Source organism: Lemur catta, chromosome 3 (assembly GCF_020740605.2).
Source record: "Lemur catta isolate mLemCat1 chromosome 3, mLemCat1.pri, whole genome shotgun sequence".
NCBI lineage: Eukaryota > Metazoa > Chordata > Mammalia > Primates > Lemuridae > Lemur > Lemur catta.
In genome coordinates, this window is record NC_059130.1 from 37,083,711 (window position 1) to 37,100,719 (window position 17,009).

The window sequence follows — 17,009 nt, forward strand, 5'->3', positions numbered from 1 at the left end:
GATGTTAGGACAATTTGTAGAAAAAATTAGAGACAAATAGGAAACTAAGAAAAAACAAAAAAAAAAAGAAAAATTTTTATTCCAGGAAATATAATCATAGCATACTATAAGGTTTACCTGTAAACATATTTACAAAGTCATAATAATGTAAACAATGAACAATGATTTAATCAAAAGCATGATATAACTACACTGGGAGGACAAGGGAAGAGAAAGTTCAAGGTGGCTTAAGAACCCCAAAGCGTAGACTCCTTTTCCACAGAAGAAAGCCAATAATACGTTGAAAAACAAATAAAACAGTAGAACTATGCATTCCTAACTGAAAATTAAAAAAAAAATTAAATATGGAAGTAAAAAGCAAAAGAAACACCTAAAAGTATCAAAAATGGTTGCGCCTGAGAGCAGGACCTGGAGGGAAAGTTTTAAAAAGATGAGGTAGAGGACTGGCATTTTAATTACAGGTTGAGTATCCCTTATCTGAAATGCCTGGGCCCAGAAGTGTTTAAGATTATTATGATTTCAGATTTTTTTGGATTTTGAAATATTTCCGTTGCCAGGTGAGCATCCCAAATTCAAAAATCCAAAATCCAAAATGCACCAAGAGCATTTCCTTTGAGCATCATGTCAATGCTCAAAAAGTTTAAGATTTTGGAACATTTTGGATTTCAGATTTTTGGATGTGGCATGCTCCATCTGTCTAAGCCTTGTATAATTTTCTGTTCAACTGCACAGTTGCATTAAAGTGAAATATTAATTTTTTTTAAAAAAAGGAACAAAACCAGTGGTGTTCGTATCACTTAATACCAATTAATTCACTCACCACACAAATATCTGAGCATTGTCTATGTGTCAGATATTTTCTAGCTGCTTGGAAGACCATAGTGAACAAAACTTCAGTTCTCACCCTCATGAAGCTTACATTCAGAGAGGGAGGCAGATAATAAATAAATTAATGTATGCTATATGTCAGATAAATCAATGCTGTGAAGAAAAATAAAGCAAGCTAAGGACACAGGGTATGCTGGGGATGTTATTTAGATAGTGTTTTCAGAAAAGGCCTCTGTAAGACCAAAAAAGGAAACCAAACTTAGAAGGAAAATCTGTTCTGAGAAAAGTCAAGGCACATAAGTAAAATAACAGAAGGGTATCAATTAAGTTCAAGATAAAAGCATCATTTTAAGTCTCTCACACTCCAAAGCAAAGTATCATTCAAGAGCCAATAACAAAAGCCCTCTGTGGTGACATGAATTGCCAAGCCTCCTCAAGCTAAGTCATATGACTCTGCTCCATCCATATGTGTATGTGTTGTGTGTGTGTGTGTGTGTGTATACACACACCCTTCCTATACCCCTAACTAGCTACTTATTAATGTGACTAGGTAAATTTATATTCAAACTTGTTCTTTCCATAGAATAGGCAAATGTCACACATTTTAAATTCCAGTGTTTTATTCCTATTATGTGGTTAAGAATTTTCCTAAATCAAAAGCTCAAGATATTAATCAAGAAAGAATCCAGATTAATTCCAAGTTATTAAAATTTATCACATCCAATCTTCATTCTCTCACTAAGAGAAATCAATGGGAAATCAAGATATATTTAAAGAAACAATTTATAGGGTAATACAATACATTCATTTTCCTCTCCAAGGAACCTCACTCAGGCTAAGGTAGGTTTGAAGCTGTTTAAATTATCTTTAATTGAAAATTGAGTTTTAAAAAATGCAATATTTAGATTTAAGTGACAATTTCATTCCAAATAAAGTCATTCCACAATAAAAACCTCACATAAAAAATAGGATTCATTTTAATACATCTTATTCTCAAAAACTTGTACCATTAAAAGTAAACCCAAACTATCTATTTTATATGGCCTCAAAAAGGCAGTACTTTTAGAGAAAATAAATAGGTTTAAAGAAAAAGAAAAACTTTGATTAATTAAATTTCAATTAATAGTCTGGCTTAAGGTTTAAAAGTTATTTAGAAATTCCTGGAAAAATAGACCAGTAGCGTACTACTAAAAGCTGAACTGCAGCACCATATGTTGATGGTCTCCCACCAAGCTCTTAACCCCTGAGATGAAGTATAGCATTCTAGTAAGAGCTACAATTTAGGTTCAGGTTCACCACTTGCTTATTTGGTGGCTTGCTTAACATTTCCAAACCTTAGTTTTCTCACCTAAATAGAAATAATAATGCCTACATAGGGTCATTGTTAATTACTGGAAACTCTGCCAATGAGAACAAAATATTTAAGTATCAATAATACATAAAAAGAGCTTTGCAATCTACAAAGAACTATACCAATGTTTGTCATATTTGAGTCAAGAGGGAAAACTATCATTTTCAATCAAACTTGCTTGATTTTAGCAACAATGGTTATCAGATTCTATGGAAGAACAGTAGGGCATTGCTTCACTCAGTCAGCTAGAAGAAAAAAGGTGGTATTTTTAAATTTTAGACTGAAAAAAAAAACTTAGATTCCCTTATAAACAAGTAAGTGCCAAGAAAGAATATTTTCAGCAAACACTTCATTTAACTATATAAACCAAAAGAATAAAACTGTTTAACCACATGTAAACTATGCATCATCTGACTTCAGGTAGAATGTTTACCTTTGGTTTACTTAGGAACCAGATATCCAATGTATTATACATATTCCTAAAACAACTGTCTTAATGTTTTTGTTCACTAAGTAATAATTCCCACTATTCTTGGAGGGCAAAACACAATATCCTTAATCAAAAAGTCTTCAGAGGAGTTTTTACTTTTTAAACTAACATATTTCCCCATTTACCATTTAAGCTCCATCAGGGCACAAACCTGTTTTTTTCTCTGTTGTATCCCCAATTTCTAAGAGACTAACTGCTACCAAGTACGTACTCAATAAATATGTGTAGAATGAATGAAAAAATGAGCAAACTGAGCCTCTGGACAAAAGCTGAAGTGTTTTAAGTTGCAATAGAACAATTTACACCTATATGTCCATCATTCCCTACACTCAACTGTAAATCACATAATAAACTGAAAAAGACATGTATCAGGTATTTAAACACAGACACATAAATAAATACATTAGCACAAATGTATCTGATTCACAAAGCCAGTTTTTTGGTTATACTTTCCTCTCAGGAAATTTTGGAGTATCCTTTCTGATATTACAAATAAGTATCAGAAAAGTATGTCACAATCTTGATAATGCTATCTTTAAATTTCTGTTGCAATCTGAAAAAATTTAGGCAAAGTGCACAATGTTTCCAGAGTCCTGCCCAGAGTATTCTGAAGTCAAATTCCTTAATTCAAAAAAAGGTGGAACATAATGGAGAAAAGGCACACCTTACCATTTCAAAATTATTATGCTGAATTTTAAAAAGAGAAAATGAACTACCTTTAAGATAAATTAATTACACTGAAATTAGTTATTCAAAATGGCATCTAACATCCTTACATTTGATCTTTCGATGTGGCAAAGACAAATTATTTTCCAAATCTTTGAAGTTACGTGACAAACTCATGCCTACAAAGCTTGAGTTAGAGGTTATCTTCATTAAAATAATACTATTTGGATACAATTTCCTTCATAATTCTAAAGTCTAGAGTAAGATATTTAGCAGTAATACACTTAATTATATTTATGATCCTATAGCACTTGTACAAGCATAATTATCTCGGGTGGAACTGGCTTTATGGCTAGCAAGCTACGTGACAATTTGTAACTGCAATACTCTGTATGCACGGATTTAAAAGTTTCCCAAAATTCTGATGGTCACCTTCAAAGAGACTTGAACAAGAGTCGATCTAATGATAATACATAAAAGCACCAAAGTCAACTCATAAACACTGGTAAGAAAACAAGGCTCTCTATAACAACTGAAGTGTTGAGGGAAAAAAATCCAGGGCACATAAACGACAAAGCTCAATTAATTGCTGCCTGTGTATTTCCACTTGATGGTCTTAAACACTGGACATAAAATATTTCTTTTTAGCGTTTTCTTAACTGAAATTTAGTGTTTCGATTGCCCCTCCTCCACAGCTAACATCAGTGCCCTTTCTTCCTCCTCCCCCACCCCTCCCAGCTCAAACAAATTAACATTTGTACTAGGTACCTCCTATCAGCTCGCAGCTTCTTCCCAAACACGCCCACGTACACTGAAACTGGCCTGCGTCTACACAACACACAGCTACAGGAAAAGGGCTTCGAGGGGGGAAGGTGGGAGGATAGTTTAGCTCCGCACAGGTTTACGACTATTTTCCAGATATTAGGTCCTCACTCTTGGCTCGCGTTTCTCCCAAACCACCTCCAAAGCACGGTGTTTATGAGCCTCCCTAATCCGATACTGCAATGGAATTCCGGATATTTGCAGACAGATCTCCCGGCTTTGCAAGTGTTTGATCAGATACGTCCGGAATCTCCTTTTTCCCCACTATGCCCGGCTCCTGGCTGTAGAGCTAACCGACCTGAGGCAGCGCCCCCCGCCCGGCGGCCAACGTAGGACGCAGCCCCCCGGGCCGGGGCTAGAGGGCCACTCGGGCTGCCGGCCGCCCCGCAACAGGTCAGCCTGACCGCGAGTCTGCAGGTTCGCAGGCGCCTAACTCCGCGGCCAGGCTCCGGGGGCGCAGCAGCCAGGGCCGGAGAGGGGGTGTGGCCCGGCTCGGCCGGTCCCGGCTAGGCGGTCCGGGCTCGGGCTCACCTTAAGGGAGGTTGAGGCGCCGCTGGGCGCCCGGACAGCGCGAGGGGAAGCCGGGGGCTTCCGCCACCCAGAAGGGAGAGCTAGGCGAGGTGTGTGCCGGGGGTCGCCGCGCCCCCGGCCTTGGGACGGTGCTCCCGAGCGGGGACTCCACAGGCGCCTCCAGACTCCGAGAGCGAGCGACCGAGGGAGGCGCGGCCCCCAGCGCCCTCCTCCCTCAGCCCAAGCTCCGCAGCCGCCTCCCCGCGCCGAGGGCGAGCAGCCCCGGGGCCGGCGGCCGGGGAGCAACACGCCGCAGAGCCGGAGCCGCCGCCATTCCCCGCGCCGCCGCCACGGCTGAGCGCCGCCCCAGGGGCGCGACGCACCCACCTTCCCTCCCCCGCACCGCCCCACCGCCACAGCACCGACCTGTGCAGCCGCGGCCGTCGCCCTGGAGGATGGAAAGACGACGCCGGCCTCACGCTTCGCCACCACCGCCGCCTAGGGTAGCGCTCAACGACCTGAACGGTCGGCGTTTCTCATTCAGCGCCCGTCGCCGCCGCCGCTCGGGGGAGGGGAGTGAGCCGGACCCACCCCGTCCGCGCCGGGGTTGGGGAGCAGAGCTGACCTGGCGGGGGCGCGCGCCAAGCGGGCGGGGCGAAGCCGTGCGCGCGCCCCAACCGAGCGCGCTCGCGCCGGCTGCGAGACCCGTAGCCTGCGGGGTCTTCCCCGCTCACTTCCCGCAGCGGCTCTTTGGCCCGGCGGAGCCCGACTGCCGCCGGGAACGGGTGTCTGCGGCGCGCGCAGCCAGCCGCAGCCGCACGCCGGGCGCCTGTTGGAGGGAGGGTCTCCCACCGGCCAAACCAGTGGGCGGGGAGGGGTTACAGGGGACAGGTGGGACACCAACCACAGCCGGGCCACCCCCTCGGGGCACCGCCCTCCATAGTGAAATCCGCTGGGGTGTCTTTGGCCTTCAGAACCCGGCACCTCACCTTTAAGGCCAGAGAACAAAGTCTGGGAACACTTGGCCCCAAGATCAAATATCCACCCCAGCCCACACCGGCGGTGTTTTCAGAAGTCGCTGCGGTCAAGTAGGGAGATCCAAATGTAAAGAGTCACTCCCCTGTTGTAAATAAGATCATAAATTGTGGTGATCAAAACTCTCACACATTAAGATTTGGGAAGTGTTAGAAGTAGGCCTTTGTAGTTGTTATGCAGGATGATACCCTTGACTTAATGAGCAAATGACAGAAATTTGGCTTCCCATAAGTCTCAGATTGATGATTTCCAGGTGAACAGTATTTTCACGTCATTGCACAAACATGATTCTGAAATATTAAATACTTCCTGGGAATGGAAAAGGAATGAATTTGGTGTAAACGGTAGCAGGGTGTTGTTTCAGAGGGTGTACTATATGGGGTAGCCTACTTAAAATTAGCACCATTTGATGCAGTGTGACTATTAATGGAATGTTTTAAGTGAGCCACCTTTGTATATGCTGTCATTAGACCACCTGAAAATGGATGATTGATGATCTGCAGCTCTAGGCAATGTGCAATAGAATGTGAAAGGAATACTGTGTACTAGCATTGAGTATAAAATGGAAGGACCAAAACTGGCTGTTTCCATTGGTTTCTTTCCTGCCCCTAATAACCACTAAATAGAACTGATTAATCTTGTAAATTGTAGAATGCTGATTAGTTCTTCCTTTGACTGCCTTGTGTCATAGCCCTTTACTCTAGGTGGGGAAGCTAGAATGCCCTTCAACCGTCTTCTGTCATCCCCACACAAAGGTAAGTTAAAAACGAAAATAAAACAAGGATAGGCAACAAAGTTCATAGTGTTTCATTTCTATTCCATTTTACTTTCAAAGAAAGTCTTGAATCCTGATGAAATCACTGGGAGAAGTAGAGAAACCAAAAGAAAAAAGAAAGAAAGAAGAAAAGGAAGACTACTGGTTAAAAAAAAATGGGGGGGGATGCATTATGTATACAGGAAGTTTTCCCACAGGTGTTAATTGCTTCAAGTCCCAAAGAAACAACAGTAAACTGAATTAGCACTTTGAGGAAAAAAAACCCCTTCCAATTATTGAGTTGGCTAAACGTTTAGTCTTTTTTAAGTGTTAGTAAGAGATTAAGGAAAATGTGGTTGGCTGTGTACCAACAATAATACATATAACAATTATATACATACATACATAAATATACACCATTATCACAAATAACGGCTCATAAGAAATAGGGCATTCTATTTTGTATACATGTCTTACAATTACTTTAAACTTGAAGTAGGGTTTCATAAATACAAATGAGCCTGTTTTCCTACATCTGCCAATAATTTTCACAGTCTACTGTAAAAGCAGTCAAGTTTTCATTTGGACTTTCAAGAGAAAAAGCCATGTAACTCATGAGCTAAGCCATGAATACACTAAATTCTTATGCCTACTGAATTCTGAGTTTGGAATAATTACCCAAAATCTGTTTCTTACATTGATAACCTGTAAAATAATACTTTTATTAACTTTATTAAGAGTTCTGTTAAGTTAAAATTTCTGAACTTGTTAAGATTAAGAATTTGAACATATTAATAGAAATACAGAAAAAAGTTCATTTTTAGTATCTTTTACAAGTAAGGCATCGCTTCTCAGCCTTTTGGCTAAGATCAAGTGTAGTACAATTAAGTCAGTGTCCCTGCCTACCCACTGATATGTAAATGAAGGCAATGGCTTTTTGCACTTGAAGAGGAGCAGCACCAAATTTTCTTTCCCAGAACACTTTTATCATAGTTAAGTTCTGTAAGTTGCTTTATGGATTCCATTTGCTTTTGCCAAAAGACAAGAAATACGCAAAGTCTTAGTGTAACAAAAAGTGGTAATGTATAAAATAGAAATGCCATTATATAAAATAGAAATCAATAAGAATTCAATATGTTTAAAAGTCATTTCAGAGGAATCACCATTATGTAATGGTTTGATTACTATCCATCAGAATTTCCAAGGGGTAAGCCAAGAAACTAATTTAGATATAGAACAAGCAGTGCGTTGCGCACCGTCTGGGGAATGGTCATGCTTGAAGGTACTGACTCGGGGAGGTGGGGGTGGGGGGAGGGGATGGAGGTATGACTACATGGTGACTGCCAGGTGCACTGTCTGGGGAATGGACATGCTTGAGGCTCTGACTCAGGGGTATGGGTGGGACATGGGCAAAATATATAACCTAAGCTTTTATACCCCCATAATAAGCTGAAATAAAAAAAAAAGAGAAAAGTAGATATAGAACAAACACTTCAAAGATGAGAGACCACCACTGCAAAAAGCAAATTAACAAACAACTCTTCTCATTACAGCTGTCAAAATAAAATCAAATTGGAATGGTGAAAAAGCTTATTATTTCAGTAACATCTAATTCTATTACAACTAACAGAATTTCAGTAATAACGTATACCTCTGTTATTTCTGTAACCTTTAATCTCTTTTTTCAAATATATATCGTGGATGGACATTTTGAAGCTATTTGTTGGCTATGTTTGCAATGTTCTGATTTAAAATATAGGCAAAGTAGCATATCCAAAATTCACTTTGAGGGAAAGGATGCATAAGGGGACTTCAAAGAGATAGACATTCTCCACACATACGGTACAAGGAGAGCCTGCCATGATTCCCAATCAAGAGACACATAGCACAGGTATGAAGACACCAGGGACAAAGATAACAGTCCATTCAAATATGAGTGCCATATTAATTTCACAATTTATGTTTATATTTACATTTACAATTAAGCTGCTTCTCACAGGGCAATTCTATGCAGGCTGTGGATCAGCAGGGATTTATTTAAGGATGGTTAATGTTTCCCTGGAACAACTCTTAAAGAGGCCAGTTAGTATATAAATAAATGTTTGCATGCACTAACAATTTTGAATATTAACTTTAAAGATAGTTTTAGTAACAAATGCCTTGTTTATCTGACAGCATTAGAAAAGGGGGTATCGAGGGGTTGGATATAATTAGATATTCTAGATAACTGAAGTTTTCATCTTGAAGCATTGGAAACAGTTTTATTTAAACTACTTTTATTGGTTTTTTTCCTGAAAAATCACCAACTTCTCCACCTTAAACTAATAAAATATAATACAGTTGTCTTTCGGTAGCTACAGGTTCCAGAATCCTCTGAGGATGCCCAAATCCACAGATGCTCAAGCCCCTTATATAAAATGGCATAGTACTTGCATATAACCTTCGCACATCCTCCTATACACTTTAAATCATCTAGAGTGCTTATAATATCTAATTCAATGTAAATGCTATGAAAATAGTTATACTGTATTTTTAAATTTGTATTATTTTTATTGTTGTATAGTTATTTTTTATTAAAGAATATTTTCAATCCACAGATATGGAACCTGTCAATACGGACAGCCAACTGTATAGCTGCAACTATTCCTGCTGACTCAGAGGTATTATGATAAAAAAACAAAAGCTATAAAACCAGCATGTCCTCAGGAGCTTAGGAACACTGTACTTAGTACTCTTCACCATACAATAAGTAATCATGGCCTGTTACGTTCCTGCATTCCTTTGAGTCTGATAGATCTGGGTGGTACTCATAACTGATTTTTCTGTTGTCCCTTCTTGTTGCTACACCTGCTGCTACAGCACTGCCCTGTGCACATATGTTCACACACATACACACCCCTTTGAATTGTCTTATCATGTTGGAGTAGGCTAGGAAACCAAATAACCAATATTTCAAAATATATGTAAACAATAAGAAAATTCCTAAACAACTCTGATATTTTGGGTCATTTACTTAGTGTAAAGGCCTTTTGCCTACTTTCATATGTTCTTCTATATTTTGGATAATTGCCTTTACCCAACAAATTTTTTTCCAGATAAGTGAATTATTACTGTATTCTACTTTCTTTATAAAAATTTTAGGCATTACTCTTTATATTTAATGAAAGGAAAGTATCTTTGTCAACAATGTTCATTACAGTAGTTTCCTTTTTATATAACCTGCATGTTAAAACACGTTCAAATTTTTAAAAACAGGAATTCATAAATCCATACTAATAATAAATTGGTATAAAATAAATGGCAAAAAAGGAAATACTTTTGCTTATGGTAGAATACTGAGGGACTGCTGGAGTTGCAAAATCATCATTTTGTAACCATTATGGCAAAGATTGCAAAAGGCAAGAACCATCAATGGATGTAAATATGGGGAGAAATTTTGACAAGGATATTTGCGTGGTCTTAGAGTATTTTTCCACAGACTTATTAGTTGAAAGAAAGGAGTAATTATACAGTGGAGAAGTTGAACAAAACCTGACTAGGTAATCAAAATTAGCATCAAAAATGAGGGACAGATGGACATTATTTGCCTCCAGATGTGATTCCCCCCACCCAAGACACAGCATCTAATGAGGAAATGAGAAATCTCATGAGGAAATATCAGATAAATCCTAAATGAGGAATGTTCTGGTTTTGTTTTTTTAAAAAGAGGGACTGTATTTTTCAAAGATCTCAATGTCATAAAAGAGAAAGGCTGTGAAAATATTCCAGCTGAAGAGTCATGACAGCTAAATGTAATATGAGATACTACACTGGATTCTTTCCTGGAGGAGGAAAAAATGCTATATAGGACATTATTGGATTAATTGGAAAACTGATGATAGATTGATTTGATAAAAGTATTCATCAATAGTAAAGTCACTGAAATTGGTCAACTCTACTGTGGTTATCTCCCTATTCTTGGAAAATATTTACTGAAGTATTTCAGAGTAAAGGGCCAGGATGTATGTATGGTTCAGAAAAAAAATACACACATTCTTTGCAAACTTCCTATAAATTTAAAATTATTTCCAAATAAAAAGTTTTTTTAAAAGGTAACAATTTTAAAGAAGCAGCAGCAGCAGAATTAAGAAATCCATAGACTATTACATCATAATTATTTTAAATGACCACCTTACTGCCAAATCCCTTATGCTTTCTGAAGTCATCAACTACTTCCATGAAATTGTCTTGTCTCTCCAGTTAAAATTATAAAGTCAAGAAATTTTATAACTAAAGAGTCATCTTATTCAACTTTTCATTTTATAAAAGGAAACTGAGGAAACTGAGGCTCAGAGATTGAAAAGATTTACCCAAAGTCCCTTATCAGTTTTTATGACAGAGAACAATCTTGATTCTACTTCCATCTCTATAACCACTAAGCTGCTACTACTCAGTTCCTATCACTTTCGCCCTTTTCTCTTTCCTAACTCTGAATGTCCTAATGGCCTTGTATTATCTTCTTTCTATGACTATGCAGGGAACTTACATGGCCTTACTCTTTCAAGTGCCCCTGCTCTACTGCTAATTCTTACCCAGGCTTCTGTACCACACCTCTCATTGCCTCCACGACTTCTACATCAGGACATTCCATCTTCAGTTCAGAACTGAAATAACCAAAGAAGAAAAAATTTTAATGGCTAATAAATCCTATGAAAATATATTTATCCTTACCAATAATCAAATAAGTACACATTAAAATAAGATGTGTTTTGCCTAATAGAGTGCACAAGTAATAGGGTTTGTAATACTTTGTTTTAGTGAAGGTGTGGACAACAGACCCTCTCATACCCTAGGAGTGCAAATGAACATATCTCTTGGTAGACAATTTGCCATAATCAAGGAAAAACTTAAATGTACATAGGCTTTGACTCAGCAATTTCTTTTTTTGTTGTTTTTTTGTTGTTGTTTTTTGAGACAGTCTCACTCTGTTGCCCGGGCTAGAGTGCCATGGTGTCAGCCTAGCTCACAGCAACCTCAAACTCCTGGGCTCAAGTGATCCTCCTGCCTCAGCCTCCCAAGTAGCTGGGACTACAGGAATGCACCACCATGCCTGGCTAATTTTTTTTTTTTTACATATTTTTAGTTGTCCAGCTAATTTATTTCTATTTTTTTAGTAGAGACGGGGTCTCACTCTTGCTCAGGCTGGTCTCGAACTCCTGAGCTCAAATGATCCACCCAACTCGGCCTCCCAGAGTGCTAGGATTACAGGTGTAAGCCACCGCACCCGGCCAGCAATTTCACACATAGATATTTGTCCTACAAAAATACTGTGATGATATTTAAAGAGTACATATGACTGCTCATTAAAAATTGTAATAGCAAAAATTGGAATATTAAATGTCCATCAATAGGGGAGTGGGCAAATACAATTGTAATATTTCTTTACAATGAAAAGATAGCTCTACAAGAACCAATATTGAAAAAAAAAGTTGAAGAGAACTACATTCCATATCCTTTTCTTTGAAGTTGGTATGTACATGGAAATTAGCCTGTAAAGCTATGCAAAAAATTATCACAAGAGAATGGAATTGAGGGGTGGGGAAGAGGACTTTCATTTTTCAGTTTTATATATTTCCATTGTTTGTCAGTGGTGGAATTTTTTTACTAGAAACATGTATGTTTTTTATGAAAACAATAAGAATTGTGTTGTTTTTAACCAGAAAACTTTTAATTCCTTAATCAGCATCCCCTCCAACATCATCATTTCTTCTCTCTCCCAGTCTTTAAAATCACCTTTAACTCATTTTCTCTCCTTCACTTATCCATGTAGTCCTGATATTTGTGTTATAATTTTATTTTTTTGTAACTATTATCCTGAACCACATTTGTAGAAAAGTACTCCTAATTGATAGATTTAGCTATTTTCTATACTTTTTTATTACACATCTTTTCCTACACCACTATATTTATGGTATCAAACATCTTCCCCATCCCCCTCACCTCTCAATTCAAAAATTGCCAGTTGTTCCTTATGGTTTACTAGGGTAGAAACCAGGGACTACAGTAACCTCAGCCTACCCTAATAATTCACCTCATCATCACTCTACACACTAGCCAGACAGACCATTCTTTGACTTATTTATTCAATAAACAAACACTTATATCTCCAATCACCAAATATGCACCTACTCCTGTTGTTTCATTCCAGTGCAGCTTTTTCCTTTCTCTTCTATTCTAAGACTTTCTTTAGGGTCTGACTTAAGACTCACCTCTGTTCCTTCCACGAGGATGTGCTGATTAGTACATCCATTTCACACTGGCATTTCCCTTCTCCAAACCCCTGTTATCACCGGTATCCTCTCTCACTTTGGCAATTTATTATATAATGACTTGTAGTTTTATCAATATGTACATTTCTCATATCCCCTCGTAGATCATGAGTGCCTAAAGAGCACAATCCCCAACTCTCTCTTTTGATTCCTTTTTATTGAGCATTTGCAATAGACAGACAATACATTAAATGCCTCACCCATGTCACCTCATTTAGTTCCCACAATAACCCAGGAAGGTATATATTATTACATTTTAATAATGGGGCTTAAAGAGGTTGAATGACTTGTCCAAGGTCATGCTGCTAGGAAATGGCAAAGTTGGGTATGAAATCCAGGCAATCCAACTCAGTCTTCATGCTATATTGCCTCCCTATAAAATCAATGAGGCTTGGAAAATTCTTATTAAATATAATATACTTTATGGTAACAATGAACAATCCAATATGTGATACCCAGTACATGTTTAATTTTAAATTGTATTTTCTATAATTTAGTTCTGTTATGGAAACTTATTCAAGAGTTCTAAAGAGTAAAACTACTTTCAGAATGCAAATAATTTTAGAAAAATAGGAAAAGTTAAACTGGAAAAACATGGCATTAGGTCCAATTCCTCATTTTGTCCACCTAAGTGTATTAAAAAAACATATTGCAGGAGATAATTTTCTACCATAGCAGCATAGTAATAAAGTTGATTATCACATTACCTATGGGAAAGGCTTATTGCATAACCACTGAGTGTATTTCCCTGGAGAGATGCAATTCTATCTGTGGTTTCACATTCCAGATAGAAATATTCTTACTCCTTCTGAAAGTTAGTAACATAAGCATTTTAAAGTACTTCTGTTAGATCAACTAATAAATCTCATGTAATTTTTACTGTGTGTAATTGAGACTTCACTTAGCAGAAGAGATTTTCTTAATTATGATGCAATCCTGCTTACACAGGCTGATACTTATGCTGAGTACTGGAAATTCTATTTGTTGTTAAAAGGCACTGTATCTATAACAGAATAGTTATTATTTTAAAGTATTCCACTTGGGAAAGTATAAGTGGTGGTAAAATTAGTTACAAACTGACTTTCAAACTGTGACATCAGTTAGAAAACATGACTTCAAAAATAAAAACAGCCTGATATGTTAGTCACTTTTCAAAAAATTATTATGAAGTTACTGATATGTCCTACACTGTAAATATTACTAGCATACACTCTGAACCTAAAATAAAACCACTTTAAAACTAGTGGTCTTTAGGGCTGAGTTACATCTAAACCTGAATACTTACAAAGACTTACTTAAGTTTTAGTACTTTTTGTTCCTGTCAGTGTTATTGCTTTTGAAATATACCCACAAGAGAAGCAGGGCTTCTGATAGCCAAAAACAAATTTATTGATCACTTTCTAAATTTGCTGAATTGAATATGTATGTTTATTTGTGCTACCTCCCAAAATGTCCCTAAAGTTACAATAAAGAACAAAAATAATGGGAATGGTGATAATAACAAATGAGAAATTTTGGAAGATGGGGAAAAAAAGGGATGAATAGTAATTGATATAGCTAAGCAGAGAAAAATTAAATTAACTGTCTGTAGAGGTGAAAGGCAAAAAGCAGCCAGCTTTGCACAGCAGAACTCTGAAAAATTTAGTAATTGGGGACACCAGGTACTGAGGAAGTGGGTATGAGAATCCTCTAAGACAGAATTGGATCAAAGTCTGTATAAAGAACAGCCTCTGCACCACCACAAGCTACTAGCACATCCCCACCCTAAAGGGAGAATGAACTTTTGTTCTGTGGAGAATTAAACCATACAGACTGAGGAGAGGTACCTGAATCTTACATATGACAAGCAGTTAAGGACCACCAAACATTTTAGGAAAGGTTCTAATGTGATAGGAAGACCCTTCCCTACCACACACCTGTCCCGTTCCCTCCCTGCCTTGCAAAATGCAGGAATGGGGGAAATTTTTTTTAAGTTTAATTAACATATATATAAAGATGCAACATTGTATTCATTAACACTGCATTCAAATAAAACTAGGATGCTATGCAAAATTTATAATCAAAGAGCTGAACAAAGGCTCTTATAAATCAAAAATATAACAGCTAACAAAAAGTCGGAAGTCAACAAAAAGTTGGAAGATAAAATATTTAAATTTTTCCAGAAAGTGAAAGATTTTAGACCTAACCATGTTGTCATTCTCCACTGAACTAATAATGTGGGCAAACCAGTGCTATGATATATTGTTGATTGGAAAGAAATTGGTAAAACTTCTAATGAGGGTAGCTTGGTAATTTCTTCCAAAATTAAAAACATTAAGAACTCCATTTCTATGAATTTTATCCCACAGATAAACTCACTTGTGTTTAAAAAGAGGTATATACAAGTATAATAATAGTAGAACACTGGAAATATACTGAATGTAAATACTAAATAGGAAATTGGTCAAAAAATTATATTACATTCATACAATGGAATACTGTGCGGCCACTTAAAAAATGAAGCTGTTCTAGATGTACTCATATGGAATAATTCTAAAGGGTGCTGGAAAACGCGATTGTGTGCTGACATACTGAGAGCGTACTCCTAGCAGAACAGAGCTGATGATGATGATTACCTTCAATAAGAGTTACTGGGGGCTGCGGTATGGGTGGAAGGAGACTGACTTTTCAGTGTGTGCTCTTTTGTATCTTTTAAATCGTGTATCTATTTTTTTAAATTATTTTTAATCTACTGAGTTAATGCCTCCATTTGTCTTTATTAAAAATGTTTTTAATTTCTAATCAAAATAAAGTCTGTAACTTTCCTCTGAATCATTCCTAAATCCTTTAGGAATTTTTGGTTGAAATGCCCCAAATTAGACCTTGTACTATAATAAACAATGCTGTTGAATTGAATATGGCATTTTATTATAATTGGCGAAGGTATACTTTCCTCTTTTTGGTTTTTAATTACAGGGCAATGCTGATAGCTTATGATCATACATGTTATCATAGTTACTGTGACCACACTTTGACCACCCATAGCCTCTGCTAAAAGATGGCCCTAAGTGACTGCGAACAAGTGAATATTCCTTCCCTGATGCGCAAAGGTGATGATCTAGACCAAGTTCAATCTTTCTGCTTCTTCTAGGAATTTGCAATAGGGTCACCGAGAAACAGTCAGTGGTCTTGGGAGCCAAACTACAAGGTTATGCAGGGCCCAGTGTGTGGCAGGAAGGACACAAGTAAGCAGAGAAAGCAAGCTAGCCTCCAGAGAGGAGTACAAGACTGATAAGAGACAAAAGCCACATAAGAAATCGTTCTTTCCCATTTCAGGCCCATTGGCTTTCTTTGCTTTTATGCCGTGGTGGTTGTCCGCCATGTCTGTTTCTTAACCTAGTGTGAGTAGTTTTCTATTCCTTAAATGGAACCATTTCCCAGCTAGAATATCAACTATGATGTGTATTTTCAGGCCTCCTTATTAACTGCTAATCTTTTATTTATTACTACGTCTCAATATTTATCCCAGTAGAAATAATATTACGGTAGAAGTGTGGTGATCTGGGGGTTAGTCATAATTCTCCCAGTAAACCACAATAAACAACTCAACCTTCTTTTATATATCCAGTTTCTTTTACTTTAAAACCAGGATGATAACATTTGCCCTATCTTCATTATCATTATACTGAGGGTTAAATGATACTACAAAAGTATATATAATTTTGGAAAATGTTTTAAAGTGCCAGATATCATAAGCAGTATCATTGATTATGTCATAATGTTAATATCTGAGCATTTCCCTAAATCACTGAAATTAATTTCAGTGTTTGGTGCTAACTTGAAGTTGTAAGACCTGCACAGCCTTAGTTGTCTCCATTTTCTTTCTTTTGTTTCCAAATTGCTGCCCAGGGCCATCGGATCAATGTGTAGGCTGGGCTGTGTCTGCCTAGTTCCAGATTCGTCCCTCCATGCTGTCTTCCAGACGCCTTCTAAGGGTCTGCTGCGCCAGCCTCTGGCCAGCCCTGCCCTATTCACTTCCAGGACAGGCTCCTGGACACTGAAGTGGGCCCACCTTGCCTGGAAAGGGAATTCAAACAAACTTATCTGGGCAGCATTTAATCAACATATGCCATTCTTTCCCTGGTTGTTCATATGATAAGTTCATGTTGGGCTCCAAACTCACATTGTAAAATCTTACTCTCCTGCCACTTCTCTGTAACATCTTAGGGAGTCAGCCACCTGGTGGTATCAGAAAAATTAATCCTC

At 37.9% G+C, this 17,009-nt stretch overlaps 1 protein-coding gene and 1 pseudogene across 4 annotated transcripts in view; one reads left to right on the forward strand and one right to left on the reverse strand.

Annotated features, from left to right (window-relative positions):
- RALGPS2 (Ral GEF with PH domain and SH3 binding motif 2) overlaps nt 1-5,329 on the reverse strand; it is a 160,318-nt gene extending 154,989 nt beyond the window's left edge. For 3 of the 4 annotated variants that reach the window (XM_045547276.1, XM_045547277.1, XM_045547278.1), the window contains exon 1: nt 5,094-5,293. The gene's annotated coding sequence lies outside the window, so the exon portion shown is untranslated. Of the gene's footprint in view, nt 1-5,093 lie in introns of all 4 variants that reach the window. The other variant, XM_045547275.1, reaches the window with a different exon arrangement.
- LOC123634822 lies at nt 4,307-5,662 on the forward strand (annotated as a pseudogene).
- Nucleotides 5,663-17,009: the final 11,347 nt, after the last annotated feature.